Raw genomic sequence first — 18441 nt, 5'->3', positions numbered from 1 at the left:
GGGGCACTTAAAAAAAAAAAAAAAAACAAACATTTTATTTTATTTTTTTTCTTACACTGTCCTTAAATAAAAAAAAAAAAAAAAAAAGAAAAAACATTTCTGATCACTTTTATTGCTGTCACAGCTCCTTCTTCACCACCCCTGCCAGGAGAAGACAATTGCTCAGCAGGTGGGATTCCCCTGTCAACATGGTCTGTGTTAATGGGGCAATTGTGCAAATTTCTTTTTTGCAACCCGTGGGTGCAGGAATCAAATTAGTTCCGTGTATGACCGGCCTTAAGGAACGTGCCAAAAAACAGGGAGGGTCTAGCTAGGACTGAACTAGGGCTGGGAGATTTTCCAAAAAAAAATATCTGCGATTTTCTTAAAAAAAAAAAAAACCTTGAATCGAGTTTTTTTTTTTTTGGACACCGCGCCAGTCCTGAGGAGCTGCGGGCAGGAGTTTTTAGGCGAGGCCGCGACTTCGGCCTAGTCCAAAGCCGCAGCCTCGCCTAAAAACTCCTACCCACAGCTCCTTTAGGAACGGCGCGGTGCGAGCCGGTCCTGGGGAGCTGCAGGCATGAGTCTTTAGGCGAGGGCGTGGCTTCGGCCTAGTCCGCGGCGTCTGGCCTCGCGGACTAGGCCGAAGCCGTGGCCTCGCCTAAAAACTCCTGCCCGCAGCTCCTCAGGACCGGCGCAGGGAAAAAAAAAAAAAAATCTAAAAAAAAATTGATTTGCTTAAAATTTTGAATCGATTTGACCTCTCAACTTGATTCAAGATTTGAATCGATTTTTTCCCCAGCCCTAGACTGAACTAACTAGCACCAAACAGGAGGGGAGGACAGAAGCCGATACCAAATTACATAAGTAAACAAGGTTATAGTGTCCCTAAACCACCACTAGATGTCAGCATACATGAAAAACAATATCAACCTGATGCAGTTCAAAACAACTTAAAAAATAAAGAGCAGGACAAAACAAGATGGAAACTACATGAGCCCCCCAAACTGTTCTAAGCCATTACAGATACACTGACACTCACAACAAAGTATTTTCTTGGAGTTAAAATATATAAAATACGGACACAAACGCTAAAAAAGTGAACTTTTTTTGGTCACATATTTTTATCACCAGTGACTATATCATTGACTGTGTAGAAGGTAAAATAAACAGAGCCAGTAGTATGACGCAGATATGCAAATATCAAACTTCCTCCAAGTACCTGCACTTCCAGGAGGCTCGGCCTGTCTGCCTATTCTGGAGACAGGTTTGCAGTCTTCCATAGAAGTAATACAGACCCCTGCAAAGGTTCCCAGTGACGTGTCTGTATCAGACAACTCTGACGGGAACGATTTAGGCCTTGAAGCAATTCAATAGGAAAAACAGGACATCAAAAGTGTTGTGGAGGCATAAAGCCTTTAATGTCAATGACATCATTAGTCTCTACTGGTATGCAGATTTGTCCAGCTCACAGAATGGTAGCGGTAACTGTGTATGGGCGAGTGATTTACTAATTATACCACTTCCTGTTAGTTTCTATTGATTGTATTCTGATGCTATAGTCAAGGTGAAAAAGCAGAATGAAAAGAGCTGCATTCATTCCCAGCCAGAGAAGTTGCAGGTGCATTGTTGTTACACAATCCAACGCTGTACAGAGCTCTAGACCATCCAGCCTCAAGGACATTGCCAACAAAGTAACTGACAGGGAGACAGTGCACAGCAAAATAAACCAGTAACACCATTGCAGAACAACCATCCAGGTACTAAAAAGTCTGTTTTTGGTTAGAGGTTTATTCATTAAAGAGGAATTCCAGGTAGTTTTATTTATACGTGGTTACACTGATCTTGTTCACACTGCTGCGATGTGAGAACCCGTGTGAATCCAGTGCAGGTTCCCACATCACATACAATTAGCAGGCAGTTCACACTGCCCTATGCAAACCGCTGCGGGTGTCAATACAAAGTTAATGACACCCCCCAGATCGGTTCGCATATCGCAGTGTGAACTGGCCGTTCGGACAGGAATCGGATCCCATGGGTGTTCACTTCCCACCCATGCCATCCGATTCTGGTGTGGACCAAAAAAAAAAAAGGGTCCTGCACGACTTTGGTCTGAATGCAATGCAAATTCAACCATACAATCTGTACGGCTGAATTCGCATCACACAGACATTCGCATGTGATTTGCACAGCAGTGCGGAGCAAATCACATGCGATGTCGCACAGCACAGCAGTGTGAACCCAGCCATAGACCAAGGAAGCGATGCCTATACCATACCTAGTTGATGCCCCTGGAAGCTGGAAACCACTGAAAGGGTTATTAAACTCAAGACAAAAAACATGTTATATTGCAGCTTACCAATCATTAGATGTGGTGGCTGCATTAGTTTTCTTTTCCTTGTCTTTTCCCCCTCCGTTTTCATCTGGTAATATTGCCAGTAACACGCCTCCTGTATTAGCGAGACACTCTGGAGGAATGAGAACAGGAGACACAGCGGGCAGCAGCATTGTCAGTATGGGAGGGAAGGGTAGTGGTAAATGCATTAGCAGATTTAGATACACTCAGGCTCAGTTCACACTGCCGTGACTTGGGATCCGACTTGTGAGACCCCAAGTTGTGTGACATGTGAAATCCCATATTGGTCAATGAGAGCTGCCTTAACCCCTTGGAGACGGCCCACCGCAGACATACTGCGGTAGGGCGGCCGCTCTGCGCCAGATCATGTACCTAGTACGTGATCTGATACTTCTGGATCTGGGGAGCACGCGCGTGCTGCCGGCTACCCACTGTGATTACACAAAGCGGGAGCCCAGTGGCGGGTACCGTGGACTCAATGTCCACCGGCACCTGCCAATACACAGGACACAGGCAGAAAGACATTCTGCCTATGTAAACAAGGCAGATTGTCATTCTGTCAGAAGTGAAGGCATTGATCCTGTGTTTCCTATAGTCAAAGCATCTCCCACACAGTGAGTAAGCAACACCTAGGCACACAGTTAACCATTTGATGGCCCCTGATGTTAACCCCTTCCCAGCCAGTGTCATTAGTACAGTGACAGTGCATATTTTTTAGCACGGATCACTGTATTAGTGTTACTGGTCCCCAAAAAGTGTCAAAAGTGACAGTTAAGTGTCCAATTTGTCTGCCACAATATTGCAGTCCCGCTATAAGTCGCTGAGCGCTGCCATTACTAGTAATACAAATACTAGTACTAATAATAGTACTAATAAATAAAAAATATCCCATAGTTTGTAGACGCTATTACTTTTGCGCAAACCAATCAATATACCCTTGTTGGGATTTGTTTTACCAAAAATATGTAAAAGAATACATATTGGCCTAAATTGATGGAGAAATTAGATTTGTTTACATTTTTTATTGGATACGTTTTATAGCAAAAAGTAAAAAATATATATTTTTTTTTTTTTCAAAATGGTTGGTCTTTTTTTGTTTATAGTGCAAAACAAAAAGACACACACCTTATTTGGGTACATCATTGCATGATCGTGCAATTGTTCGTTAAAGTAACGCAGTGTAGTATTGCAAAAAATGGCCTGGTCATGAAGGGGGTAAAACCTTCCAGAGAGCAAGTGGTTAATTAACACTACTGAAGTCGCTCCGATTTCAGAAAAGGCTCCCTTTACTACTTTAGGGAGACTTCTATCCGACCTCCACTCTCTTCTGTTCTATACGTCTATCAAAGTAGTACTCAAGTCACCAGGAAGTCGCCGGGCAAAGTCGCACCACAAGTCACGCGACTTTCAGGTTGCAGCAGTGTGAACTGAGCCTAACAAACTGAAGCCAAACTCCAGCTCACACTTCATAAGCAGTTACAGCAAATAGTTTTTTCCTCTTGGGATAAAGGCTTTGCATGAATAAATAAAAAGCTGATCATTTTAATCACCCCTGTCAGCGTTAATCACCAGATGAAAATAGAAGCAAGCCTAAAAAATGAAACCAATGCACCCATCACATCTAAAAATTGCTTTTGGATTTAATACGGCTTGAAGTTGTTGCCACTACTCCAGTGATTTCCACTCACTTCTGGGCCTTGTCTTAAACGGTCGTCCTGATTCATTCTAAAAACAGGCACTCAGCCCAGGCACTGCATTTTCTGAATGAATACAAAGTATTTTCTGACTGCATGAGATGGAATACATGATTGTTACCACCCCATCTCATCCAATCAGAGAACATTTAGCATTCATTCAAAAAATGCAAGGCATTCTCTGAATGGTGCTGCTGCTGAGCGGCCGACCTCCTGGGTCCAGAATGCTGCAGGGCAGCTGCTCAGTGCAGGACCTGGAAGCAAATGGAGCGTTGTCTACTTTAGTGATTTCTAACTTCCAGGAGGATCCCACAGGTATGGTATTTGCATACCATAGTTACATTGGTCCAAGTTGGACCAATGCAAATATGTATAGAATATCCATAGCTGGAATTCTTCTTTAAAGCATACTTGGGCATTTTAAGTGCCACAGTGGAGGAACTTAAACTGGCCATACTTAGAATTACATACAGTAGAATTTAGTTTGAATGTTTGTGCTGATATTCTGAAAAATCATTTGTTGGAGAGTTTGATCATACCAACATTGGGTCAACCAATTTCCTTCATACCTATAAAATTTCATCCAGGCGTGCCACTTGAATTTAATTCCAGACATAATAAACAGGTTTCCTTTGTACCTAGAACATGCAAGTTAGGCCCCTTTTACACAATCGGACCTATCGGGTACGCCTGTCTGTTTTTCAGGTGGACCCGATCAGGCCACCCATTGACCTCTATGGGGAGGCGGATATCAGCGGATACGTGTCGTCTGGCATCCGATCTGACAAAATCTGCTGAAAACAGATGTATGGCGATATGTTCGTTATTCATCCAGCGGGTCGGATCAGATGATAACAGGACAGGCTGTCCATTTTCATCAGATCTCAGTATAGAGGAGAGCGGGACACTGACAGGTCCATCTCTGCACAGTGACCTGTCATCCGCCTGCTCATCAATGGAGCGATCCCTGCTAAGCAAGCGGAGTCCATCAAAACGGATCCGCCCCGCGTGAAAGGGGCGTAGAGTATACCTATGATTTTTCCCAAACAAAAATTAAAACATTTGAATTTGTTTGAATTTTCTCGTCACTATGGGTAAAAACAAATCTATTTGACCTCACTAGACATTAGAAAATCAAACAAATTTTACAAAAATGTAAGTTTTCAAACTAAATTGTACTATGGCCAGAGATAAGCTGGATTCACCCTCTGGATCCACGCTTGTGAAAGTGGTCATTTGCTGTGGGGGTTCCCTGCAATTAGCCGCAGGCGGGAAGTCCCATTGAAAGCAATGGGAGGCTGACAGCTCCCACAGCTATTCAACGCCAATTACATGTACCCATTCATGCAGTGATTACCTGTGAATAATTGGCCGTGGACGCAGATACTGGTGACAGCCATAAGGAATCAATATGTCTATGGCCAGCCTCACAAGAAAGCTCAGATTTCACTGAAGTGGCTTATACTATTTTTTTTTATTTTATCAATTGCACACTTTGATTTGTTCAGATTTTTCAAAGCTTTGCCTCAACTAAGCCAGAACAATTACCAGTTTGCTCTTTGCACTACTTTCCATGTTTCCTGAGTTTAGCTATCTGTTGCAGATTGTTACGTATGATAAAAAAAAATAACTTTCAAGTAGAAATGTATACAAGAAGCCATGGAGACCTGTAACAATGTCAGTCAACGGGTATTCTTTCCAGGCTCTCAAGAACCAAATTCTCTTTAGAGAATAACATTCTTTACATCAATGCAAACATGCTTGTCATGTAAAACCCTTTATCCTGCAGGGAGTGGCAAAAGGAAAATACTTAGCAGAAAGTGCAAACCAGTATGTATCAACTACTGCACTGTACAACCACACATCATTCTGAACATCAAAGAATGAGGAATCTTTATATAGACAGAGGAATCTGTTTTTCTGGCTGAAAAAAAAAAAAAAAAACACACAACAAACAACCTATGGCCAGCTTTACCATTTCCAGCCATTAGATGGAGCTCTAGGCCCATTTTCATCTGAATAACAGGCTAAGCCTAGCTACTTTGATGGGGGAATATTTTTTTTTTTTTTTTACACAGCTGAATAGCTCATCTAGATTACCTCAATTAAGGAGGCTATGGTCTACCTCTAGAAGGGCTGGATAAAAAGCATGCATGTAAAGTATGTGGTGCAACTATACTATATATTATTTTTGGACCTACAATCTAAATTTGCATGGTCACAAACTATTCTATCAATACCTCCAGATCAGGCATGCGCTGCAGGCACAATCTCTCCTCTTGGTTCTTACTTTAGCTGAATCCCCACTGGTGTCAGAGATTACTCTGGCCAGTATTAAAACGAAGGTTGATATCTCCGATGTTCATACAGCGATCTCCCCTGCTGAGCTTTTGTGTTCCGACAGGGAGGACAGCCCCCCACCAGACACTCTGGTCAGCGTTTGCTCAGCTATTGGCTGAGATCGCTGATCGGGAGCCAGTTGCCTGCTGGTTTTCCAGCATGCTCGTCCGACAGAAGCCAGCTGAACGTCTATTGGACCGGCTGCCATACACACGGGCCACGTGTTGGACGATTTTTATTGAACTGGTCAATGTCACCTGACATTCGGCCTGTGTGTACTAGGCTTTAGAATTAGTACCTGTTATTTCCCTCTCTGCTTCTCACAAACTCACGCAATAGTTTATTTTACACAGGGTCTATAGAAGCCCAGTTAAGACATTTTAGTGGGGCAGACGAGATTCCCCAGATTGTCCGAAATGCAATGTACATAGGGGAGATTTTATCCATAGGATATGGCGTTGTCCAAAACTGACAAGATACTGGGGAGAGGTCCTAAAAACAATCTCCTTGGTGGCCCAACAGGCGATTCCCCAAGACCCACTGGTTTGCTTGCTGGGAGCCTTGGACACTGAGCTTTATGAACTCTGAGTTTATATAATGAATCTGAGACTGCTATATCTGTCGAGAAAGTTAATCGCCCGCTACTGGCTAGCCTCTAAATCTCTGACTAGACAACAATGGGTGGACTATGTCAACTCTTTATTGAGAGAGCAATTCATTTATCTGCACCACAATACTCAATGCAAATTCCATACCATTTGGCAGGGTCGGTTGGCTGTATCTGGGCTTGCCCTTCCACAATTAGTGAAGGGTAGACTGCTGAAAGTGTAAAGGGTTCTTTTAGTGCTTATTATAAGAATAATTAGTTCATATCCAAGTGGGTTACATGGCTAAGACAAGGTCTTATTACCAATCCCAGTGGCCGCTTGTATTTGTATTTTGTTCTATGTCTTTAAGCTTTTATTGACAGTTCGTTGGTAGAGTCTAGTCAAATCTCACTGGAGAATGTCATCATTGTTCCTTTGAAAATATCAGAACATTGACTATTACCGCTGTTCCAAAATTCCAAAATTAATCATTGTATTCCATGCTTGCTCTTTTTTTTTTTTTTTTTTTTATACCTCAATAAAATTGCCTGGATTAAAAAAAAAAAAAAAAAAAACAGCATGCATAATGCGAGTGTCCGGTTTACTACAACAGCATAGACATCAGCCATATATGGTGTGGACATCTTGTCTGCTTGTGTTAAACAGGGGGATTGGTAGTTCAATTCATCTCTATAAATGAAAACCCTTATCAAGGCTAACTTTTTAAGATATGTATCTTCATGACAACATTTATGTTTCTTAGCGTATGTATCGACTTTTTTTCTCAATTTTGACAATACAAATACTGAATGTAGCAAGAGAACCCTGAAACTAAAGGCTAATCAGTGTCCTGATCTCTAAACCGACGCCCAATCACTTACTGTACAACAATTACAAAGTTCATGCCATATGGTCTTTGCACAAAACAGACCTATGCCACAAGAGATCACAGACCGAAATTTTGGCACCCACAAACAAAAAAGGAAAAAAATTGAATACAAATTCCATACAGCACAATGCCGATCCTTCACAACCATTATTTGGTGATATTTCATAAATGAAAGTATCTAGAGGTATAATAGGGTGGCCCCAATATAGAGGGGAAAAAAAAAAAAAAAGGATCAGTGACAGCCACGGTCCAGTAGCTGGTCCAGGAGTTGAATGGATCAGCTCCTTGGCTTGGAGTGATAAATGTTGTGACATCATCAGCACTTCCTGTGAGCCCCAGAGGAAATAGCTGTCCTGTTGTGTCTGGGGGTGAGAATTCCTTAAAAACAACATTTTAAAGAACACCAGTTTCTCAAACAATGCTAGAACACATATTTTAATATCTTTTTAATACCATGCTAATAATTAATAGCAGCAAATTTAAAAAAACACATTGTGCTGCCCTCTGGACATGTCAGGGTTGCAGGCTAAACACCATCACACTAGGCACAGCCAAGGTCAGGATTAACCTTTAAAAATGGCAAAGCACAGACAATTATTTTTGGAGTGTCTGACTCAGAGATCAGATAATTTACATAGCAGTAATATTCTCACATTCGGATGCGGATACAAAAATATTAAGTTATACTTATATTGTTTTTTAATTTGCTTAAAGCGGAGTTCCGCACAAAAATGGAACTTCCGCTTTTCGGAACCCTCCCCCCCTCCGGTGTCACATTTGGCACCTTTCAGGGGAGAGGGGGGAGCAAATACCTGTCTAATACAGGAGCCTGAACAAGAACTCCATGACTAGTGTCAAAATACGATCCGTGCGATCATGACCAGCAACAATAGATAAACCGTCTATAAACGATGCTGAAACCCCCATATCTCCACCCCCGCCAAGCTTATAAGCCAGGTATAAAACAGTACCAAACTAACCAAAGAAGGGGGGGGGGTGTGCAGGCTGAAGAGAAAAGGGCAGAAAGGAGAGATGAAGAAGGATAGGCAAGAAAGAAAAAGCCTAAGGAGGACGCCCTCGGGCACAGAAAGGATCCACCAATTGCACCAGAGAGGCTAGTCATCCATTTTTTTTTTTCTTTTTGTTAAATTAACCTTTATATCTAACTGGATTTATACGCATGGATGATATCAATCTGAATGTCTGTTGCAACTAGATACAGGCCATGTTTCAAATCATTTCGTATATCACAATGCATTCAATGACTGTATAAATTTCTATTTAGCAGGATAAAACGGCGTAGTAGTAGACACAGCATATTCCGCTTCTTATCAACATAATCTGACTTCTGAATGACACACGTTCAGCACAACATGCAATGCAGAAATGAATGATGACAAGGACTATGTAAAAACAAAAAAGCACAACTGTCATATGGGCAATGTGCCAAACAAAATGCCAAAACTGGGCTCTTTATTAGCATAATTACTGAATGCCTTTCTGCTTTATTTAGTAAAAGAATGAAAAATACACTTGGACTGGTGCTATTAGGACACATCTAGTTCTTCTATCAAGTAATTAACTCCATTTGCATCCATCTGATGAAAGAATGTATGCAAATCTCTCACAAAAAGGGGATGCTCCAAAGTGATCAAAGCAAAATCTTCCCTTTGGTTCTCTTGTGATAAACACAATATTAGCATTTACTGCCAATCACATCTAAATTTACATCTTTAAAAACAGAGACAAGGACTTGACAATGTATAACTGGTAGTTAATCAATTCAATAGCTCCTATGAGCACACTGGGCCTCACTTCAAGGGAACCTGTCACCAAGTAAAGTGTGAAAAGTCACAATCACAGGCTGCTTACAATTTCTGCAGCAGGGAAACAAACTGTTCAGCTTCACCCTGGTGATTCCATTGCTTTAAAAGTATATGCTGCCAAGATATTAGAGAATAGCTGCTTCCATCTGACATTTATCATTAATATATTTTGAATAATAGCATTTAAAAAAAAATTGAGTTGGTATCCTTCAGAGTCCGAGAGATGGGGTGTTTATTATTCAAGAAAATTTGGAGTTGGACTCTAATTTGCAGAAAAGCGACTGTTCTGGCAAAACATAAAAAACAACTTAACATATAAATGTTTTATTCAGAGCTGAACTCCAAGCAGACATAAATAAACAAATCATTGCGGCTCTGTACTCATTAGGCCTCTTGTACATTATTGCTGGTAAACGGACATTTAGGCTTAATGTACACGGGATGCTGAGGCAACCTCCTCTGAACAAATTTTTTGACAGCTTTAAACCGGCGTTTAAAAACGCCCGTTTTTGCCGCGTTTTGCATCTAGGAGCGTTTATTTAAGATAACATAATAATAGGACCCTCCCAAAGCCCAAAAAACAGTATTATTTAACTATTTCACACATTCTGTGAGATCAGAGTGAGTAGCAGCAGCTGAGAAAGCAGCAGTGTACTTGTATCTACCTCAATTTCGGTGCTTTTACTATGGATCCCATAATAAGCATATGTGAGGAAAAAATGCAATTTTTTAAATATATTTAATTTTTAAACTGCAATTGATTAGTATTTTTTTTGTTTATTTTTTTTTATAAGCTGTATATGTAAAAAAAAAAATATTTTTTATTTTGTCTTTTTTATTCAAAATTTAATTACATTTTTGTAAATATATTTAATTTTTAAATTGCAATTGATTATTATATTTTTTATTATAAGCTGTATATGTAATTTCATTTTTTTTTATTTTGATTTTATGCAAAATTTAATTGCAATTTTTTTAAATATATTTAATTTTGAAATTGCAATTGATTATTAGAATTTTTTAATTTTTTTTAAAAGCTGTATGTGTAATTTCATTTTTTATGCATTTATTTTGTGTTTTTTATGCAAATTTTATTTGCCATTTCTTAAATATTTTTTTTAATAAAACCCTAACCGGAAACCCTAACTTGTTCTTCAAGGGGAAAACCCTGACCCCCTAACCCTAATGGGAAACCCTAACTTGTTCTTCAAGGGGAAAACCTTAACCATAACCCCTTAACCCTAATGGGAAACCCTAACCGGAAACCCTAACTTGTTCTTCAAGGGGAAAACCCTAACCATAACCCCCTAACCGTAATGGGAAACCCTAACCAGAAACCCTAACTTGTTCTCAAGGGGAAACCCTAACCATAACCTTCTAACCCCAATGGGAAACCCTAACCGGAAACTCTAACCCTAATCCTAACCCTAACAGGAAACCATAACCCTAAACTTATTCTTCAACGGGAAGCCCTAACCATAACCCCCTAACCCTAACCAGAAACCCTAACCCTAACTTGTTCTTCAAGGGGAAAACCCTAACCATAACCCCCTAACCCTAATGGGAAACCCTAACACTTATCATAAACCTTAAACTTGTTCTTCCAGGGGAAAACCCTAACCATAACCCCCTAACCCGAATGAGAAACCCTAACCCTATCCCTAACCGGAAACCCTTACGGGAAACCATAACACTTGCCTAACCCTAAACTTGTTCTTCAAGGCGAAAATCCTAACCATAACCCCCTAACCCTGATGGAAAACCCTAACCCCTAACCCTAAATTTCATGCAACTATGTTTGATCAAGTCGGGGTGAAGCTCAATGGTGGGGTCATCTGGTTGAAATCTAACAACATATAGATCAAATTCCAATTATACTTTGGCTAACAGCAATGCTAGTGGTGTATTGGATTGGATCATGCTCATTAGGGGTATATAAAAGGTCTATGAAGCATAGTAAGCACTTACAAGTTTATTTTTTTTAACAAATAGTGTTTTTTCATCATTTGCTATCATTTTTTAGTTTTGTAATGTTAAAAAATAGGGCACCTGTAAAAACGCTTATAAACGAAAACGCGGCTAAACGCCTGTACCGCGTTTAGCTGTGTTTTGCTTCTGAACTCATTTTTTTGCCTTCAAAGAAAAGCCTATAAACGCAATTGCCTAAAAACGACATTAAACAAACCTGTGTACATGTACACATAAGATAACATTGGATGAGTTTAGGGGCAGATGAAAAAAGTGTCCAACTGCCTCTGAACGTTCGTTTACCAGCAGCAGTGTACATGAGGCCTAAGGCTCGGTTCACACTGGGGCGACTTGTCAGGCGACCTAGTCGCCTGACAAGTCGCCTCCCGTTCTGTGCTATGGAACCGTTCTAATCGGAGCGACGCAAGTCGCTCCGACTTAGAAAAAGGTTCCTGTATTACTTTGGGGGCGACTTGGGGCGACTTGCATAGACTTCTATGCAGAAGTCGTCTCGCAAGTCGCCCCGGCAGTCGTTTGCAGGTCGCCTCGCTGAGGCGACCTGCAAGTCGTGCCGCCGATGTGTGAACCGAGCCTTAGGAACAGTTGGGCATTTCTTTTTCAGCTGCCCCTGAACTCTCCTCTGTTATCTCATCAGTACATGTACACAGGGTCGTTTATAGTCGTCATTTCTAGGCAGTTCAGTTTAGAAGGTTTTTTGGAACGCAAAAAGAAATGGATTCAGACGGATGTTCAGAGGCATTTGAAACGCCAAATGCCTGTAACAGCTTGTAAACGCTGCTAAACGCGGTAACGCACGTTTAGCAGTGTTTCGTTTACAGACGTCTTTGATTTTAACCAAAAAATTTTTTTTTATTTTTTTAAACGCTTTTAGACGCAAACACGGCTAAACACAACTAAACGTGGCATGTAAACATGGCTAAATGGCCGTTTCAAGTTAAATCGTTCAGGATTAATAAATCAATAAATGTAAGCGCTGTGTGTGTCAGAATTTTACCTGGTATCAGTCTCTTGTAGTAACTGTAGAGCTGAAATCAGAGAGAGGGAAGAAGCTCAAATAGCTCATCAGGTGTGTTGCAATGCAAGGAGCATTCTGGTAGGAGGAGAGAGCATAGTGATCAAGGGATGAGCTCACCAGTCTCCTGCTTTACTACCTTTCACTGTCCAATCACAGGGTAAAGGTGAGGAGGAGACCTGTAAGTGAAAATGAAACTGCAGATCGCTACTGCTTGGAAAAGCCCAGTGATTGACCTAACTTTAATGAAACGAAAACTCACCAGGATTATGCGCCACGAAAAAATGGTTAGTGTCTACAATCCCTATTTGAAAAAGTTTGGACCCCTGGCTTTCTTATCTACAGGTGCCGAACACTCAGGTTTAGCATTGGATTACTGCTGGATGGACTCTTGGACAGGTGTGGTCTCCCTCCACTACTCTCTTTTCTTAATTTCTTCCTTTTTTTAGCTTTTGCTTTGCTTTTTTCTATGCCTTTACTTTAGGTGCAATACAGGTCCTTTAGTTGGTTCCTTTGTTTTGAAACTTAGGGTTTCTGTCTAGGCTTTACAATTGGTAATATATCTTTGAAAATATGTCACCGACATATATAATTTACGCCAAGTGCATGTTATTCTCAGCTTAAGACACAATGTTTAGTCCTAAATGACTTGGTGGTCATTATGTTTGTTATATTATTATTATACAGGATTTATATAGCGCCAACGGTTTGTGCAGCGCTTAACAAAATAAAGGCAGACATTACAGTTACATTACAATTTGGTACAAGAGGAATCAAAGGGCCCTGCTCATTAGAGCTTACAATCTAAAAAGGCAAAGTCAATCAATACAAAAGGTCATATATGTGAGGGATGAGCTGATGGAGGAAGTAAAACAGTGTGTTAGTTAGAAGCAGGATAGGCTTCTTTAAAGAGAAGAGTTTTCAGGGATCGTCTAAAGATGGATAGATTAGGGGACAGATTGGGGTAGGGAGTTCCAAAGGATGGGAGAAGCTCTGGAGAAATCCTGGAGGCGAGCATGGGAGGAGGTGACAAGGGAGCTAGAGAGCAGGAGGTCTTGGGAGGACCAAAGAGAGCGGCTTGGTTGGTATTTTGGGACTAGGTTAGTGATGTAGCTGGGGGCAGAGTTATGAATGGCTTTGTAAATTATTGTTAGTACTTTGAATTTTATTTGTTAGGTGAGTGGAAATCACTGGAGGGATTGGCAGAGAGGGGTGAAGGACAATGAATGGTTGGTAAGGTGGATGAGTCTTGTAGCGGCATTTATTATGGACTGAAGGGGGGATAGTCTATGTAAAGGTAGCCTAATGAGGAGGGAGTTGCAGTAGTTGAGGCAAGAGATAACCAGGGAGTGAATTAGAAGCTTGGTGGTGTCTTCAGTTAAAAAGGGGCGTATTATAAAAGTCATCAGCTACAAAAAGTGTAGCTGGTGACTTTTAATAAACAGACACTCACCTGTCCCACGGTCCAGTGATACAGGCGCACGAAGCCTCACTTCTCTCCCCGACGCCGACATTGTAACTGTGGGCGCCCGGCTGTGGCTTCACAGCCGGGCACACACTGCACATGCGCGAGTCGCACTGAGCGTTGTGAATGGCCAGGCAATCTACTGGGACCTGTGACGTGTCTCAGAAGATTGCAGGGAGGGGGTGGAGGTGAACTTCCTTTCCAGCGCCGCGGCGCCAGGGGAGGAAGTGGGATCTGGGTGCTGGTCAAAACTGGGTACCCACAACTCCCCCCAAAAAATGACATGCCAAATGTGGCATGTCAGGGGGTCACCGGTACTTAAAGCGGAAGTTCCATTTTTGGGTGGAACTTCGCTTTAAACTGTAAAGTTAATTTTGTTATTTTGAAAACTGAATAAAAAGACTGACACAGAAAATTAAACTGCAGCAGAGAAAGATTAGGTCTCTTCATAGTTACATAGTTGGTAAGGTTGAAAAAAAGACAACAGTCTATTCAGTTCAACCGGAGTGTGTGGATATGTGTGTAAAAAATAATTTCCCATATCCCCATATATTGTTTTCACTAAGATGCAAGACCAAGAGTCTTTTAAAACTATCCATACTTCCTGCCGACACCACCGATTGTGCAAGGGAGTTCCACAATAATAATTTTGTTAGTTTCACACCTACGCTGGGATCACCGTTGAGATATTTGTATATTGCCATCATATCTCATTTCAAGCATCTCTTCTCCATGGAGAAAAAATGTATCACTTCTTTTGCCAGAAAAGGCTATGTCATGAGGCAGAGCTGTTTAAATCTCGGGATCGGATGGACAGAGATACAAATACTTTGGCAGGTAAGTTAGCTTTTATATGTGCATTATATATGTGTGTTTAGTTTGCCTGAAGATCAGCTTTAATGTGAGTACAGCTATGTTTAGATCCTGCTAAGGGCCGTGTCACGCTATGTAGTAGCTGCAAGATTGCTCTCATTAGTGATTTTGTTGCCAAGACAGACATCTTGCAGTTATTAAAGGTCTGTGTCACTTCTGAGACTGGCAGCTCAGTGACTGGGCGATTGACTTCTTACAGGCAGCTAGAGAACCTTCAGCTTTACTACCTACCCATGTTATCCAGTGCAGGTGTTGGGGTTCATGGCAAACCAGAAATCTGTAGCCAGTAATAACCTGCCATAGAAAATAAGCAGAAAGTTCTGTATCGGACACAATTTTCTGCTGCAACGTTGCTAGTTTTACATGGCCCTAAGGCAGGGTTTACGCATATGGTAACATGCATTTTAACGTGCATTATGTAAGAGAAGCCCATTCATTTTAAAACGACCCACTAAAGCCCCCCAATTAGTCAAAACACATACCTGACCCTCTTCCCGAGAACATAATGTTCTGGTGCTGAGTTGTTACATGCTTTGGGGTGACACTGAAAATGAATGGCACCCAGGTGCACCAACACATATAATGTGCATTACCACACTGAAAGTAGGCTAGGTTCACACGTGTCCGGTGCGATTTTCCCCTCATTTTTCACAGCAAATTTCCAAAGCAACTGTTCAGTGGTTCAGCTGCGATTCAGATGCGAATGTCTGGAGCTGGTGGCAACCAGCATCTTTAACATTAGCTGGTTGTTAAAGAGCGGGCTCGGGAAAGATGGCCGACACAACGGATGACTCATCAGCTGTCACGGGTTTCCTCGCTGACAGCTGAATGTAAAAAATAAACATGGCTGGCAATAATAAAAAAAAAAAAAAGCGAAAAAAAGGAATGGGGGTCCCCTCCTAATCCATATCAGGCCCTTTCAGTTCTGGTATGGATTCTAATGGAAACCACACGCAAAAAAAAAAACACAACGGCGTGAGCCAGGCCCCCAACCCCCCCCCCAAATTCATACCAGACCCTTCAAAAATGATTTGTGTAGTATACGCTGTGAATGGGAACACACACAAATAGTGGGGTTTTCTCAAAATTGAATGCCAAAGTGGAAATACACATTTAGGTTTCAATCATGAAATGATGAATAGTATTTTCGAATAGCGTAAACATGTACAAATTTAAATCATAAAAAAAAAACAAACTCATCCAATTGAAAGAGACCATTCTTGTTTGTTACCAGCAATATCCTGAACTGAGCCATCTATGGCCACGGAACACTCTTCATGCAGAACCTGTCAGTTGGCTCTCATTTTATGGTGTTCACAGTATCTCCAGAAAACAAGCAAGCAGGTATCTGGAATAGGATTTGTTGCATTTTCTAACTATATGAAGCAGATGGAGGAGGAAGGTACAAACAAAGCAGGTGTTACCCTTTAATTTGTAACTGAAGTAAACATTGAGTAGTAATTACGACCTCAGTAAATCAAACATAGTAGCTATGCAGAAGTAAAGATGTTTAATGTAGCCAATCTGCTGGAGTTAATATTACAATGTTTTTCTGTTAATATGTAACTTTATTTTACACATCGAAGGTTAAACAGTGTCACGAATGTGCTAAAAATGTAGATGCTGCTTGTAGGTCTTGAAAAGACGCCATGATCGATAAACTACAGTGAGAGAAAAAAGTATTTGATCCCCTGTTGATTGTGTACATTTGCCCACTGACAAAAAAATGATCAATCTAGATATTTAATGGTATGTTTATTTTAAGAGTGAGAGAAAGAATAACAACAAAAATATCCAGAAAAAAATTTCAATAAAGTTATAAATTGATTTGCATTTTACTGAGTGAAATAAGTATTTGATCCCTTTCAATCAGCAAGATGTATGGCTACCAGGTGTCTTCTATACAGGTAACGAGCTGGGATTAGGAGCACTCTCTTAAAAGGAAGTGCTCCTAATCTCAGCTCCCTGTCTACAGAAGCAATCAGATTCCAATCTCTCCACCATGGCCAAGATCAAAGAGCTGTCCAAGGATGTCAGGGACAAGATTGTGGACCTACACAAGGCTGGAATGGACTACAAGACCATCGCCATGCAACTTGGTGAGAGGGTGACAACAGTTGATTATTGATTATAGTGATTATTCGCAAATGGAAGAAACACAAAATAACTGTCAATTTCCCTCGGTATGGGTCTCCATGCAGTATCTCACCTTGTGGAGTTTCAATGATCACCGAGGACGGTAAGGAATCAGTCCAGAACTACATGGGAGAATCTGGTCAATAATCTCAAGGCAGCTGGGACAATAGCCACCAAGAAAACATCTTGGTGACATCAACAACTCGCCGTGTTTCCCCAAGAACATCATCCCCACTGTCAAACATGGAGGTGGAAACATTATGCTTTGGGGTGTTTTTCTGCTAAAGGGACAGGACAACTTCACCGCCTCAAAAGGATGATGGACGAGGCCATGTACTGTCAAATGTTGGGTGAGAACCTCCTTCCCTCAGCCAGGGCATTGAAAATGGGTCGTGGATGGTTATTACAGCATGACAATGACCCAAAACACACGGCCAAGGCAACAAAGGAGTGGCTCAAGAAGAAGCACATTATGTCCTGCTGTGGCCTAGCCAGTCTCCAGACCTTAATCCCATAAAAAATATGTGGAGGGAGCTGAAGGTTCGAGTTACCAAACGTCAGCCTCAAAACATTAATGACTTGGAGAGGATCTGCAAAAAGGAGTGAGACAAAGTCCCTCCTGAGATGTGTGCAAACTTGGAGGCCAACTACAATAAACGTCTGACCTCTGTGATTGCCAACAAGGGTTTTGTCACGAATTACTAAGTCATGTTTTGTGAAGGGGTCAAATACTTATTTCACTCATTAAAATGCAAATCAATTTATAACTTTTTTGAAATGCGTTTTTCTGGATATTTTTGTTGTTATTCTGTCTCTCACTGTTAAAATAAACCTACAATTCAAATTATAGACTGATTATTTCTTTGTCAGTGGGCAAACGTACAAAATCATCAGGGGATCAACTTTTTTCCCTCACTGTATGTTGTCACAAACTTAAACATCTCAGTAGCTAGGCCTGCACTTATCCACATAAAGAAGCATGGCAATCTGCTTACGTAGTAGGAGCCGGGTCTAGGTGATGTGCTGGAGTTCAGTGCATCTATCTTAATATCTGGAAGCCTGAGCACATGTGCTGAGTTGGCCGTCAGGCGTGGAACCATCAGAACTCAGTGAGCTGCAGCAGCTGGAAGGAAAAGGAACACATATATCAATTAATGAGGACATGTGCCGCATTCAAAGAACTGACACCAAGACCTAGCCCGAGCGTTCACATCACAGCACAGTAATATATAAAGTCCTTAAAGCAGTATTAAACGCAAGACTAAAAAAAAAACGTATATTATAGCAGCTTAATA

At 41.1% G+C, this 18441-nt stretch overlaps 1 protein-coding gene across 1 annotated transcript in view; it reads right to left on the bottom strand.

Moving 5' to 3' along the window:
- FRYL (FRY like transcription coactivator) overlaps window positions 1-18441 on the bottom strand; it is a 460530-nt gene that overhangs the window by 308183 nt on the left and 133906 nt on the right. Inside the window, exon 3 of the mRNA XM_073608470.1 lies at window positions 18142-18269. The gene's annotated coding sequence lies outside the window, so the exon portion shown is untranslated. The remainder of the gene's footprint in view (window positions 1-18141; window positions 18270-18441) is intronic.

This window comes from Aquarana catesbeiana, linkage group LG01 (genome assembly GCF_042186555.1).
Source record: "Aquarana catesbeiana isolate 2022-GZ linkage group LG01, ASM4218655v1, whole genome shotgun sequence".
NCBI lineage: Eukaryota > Metazoa > Chordata > Amphibia > Anura > Ranidae > Aquarana > Aquarana catesbeiana.
This window is presented reverse-complemented; position numbering and strand designations above follow the sequence as displayed.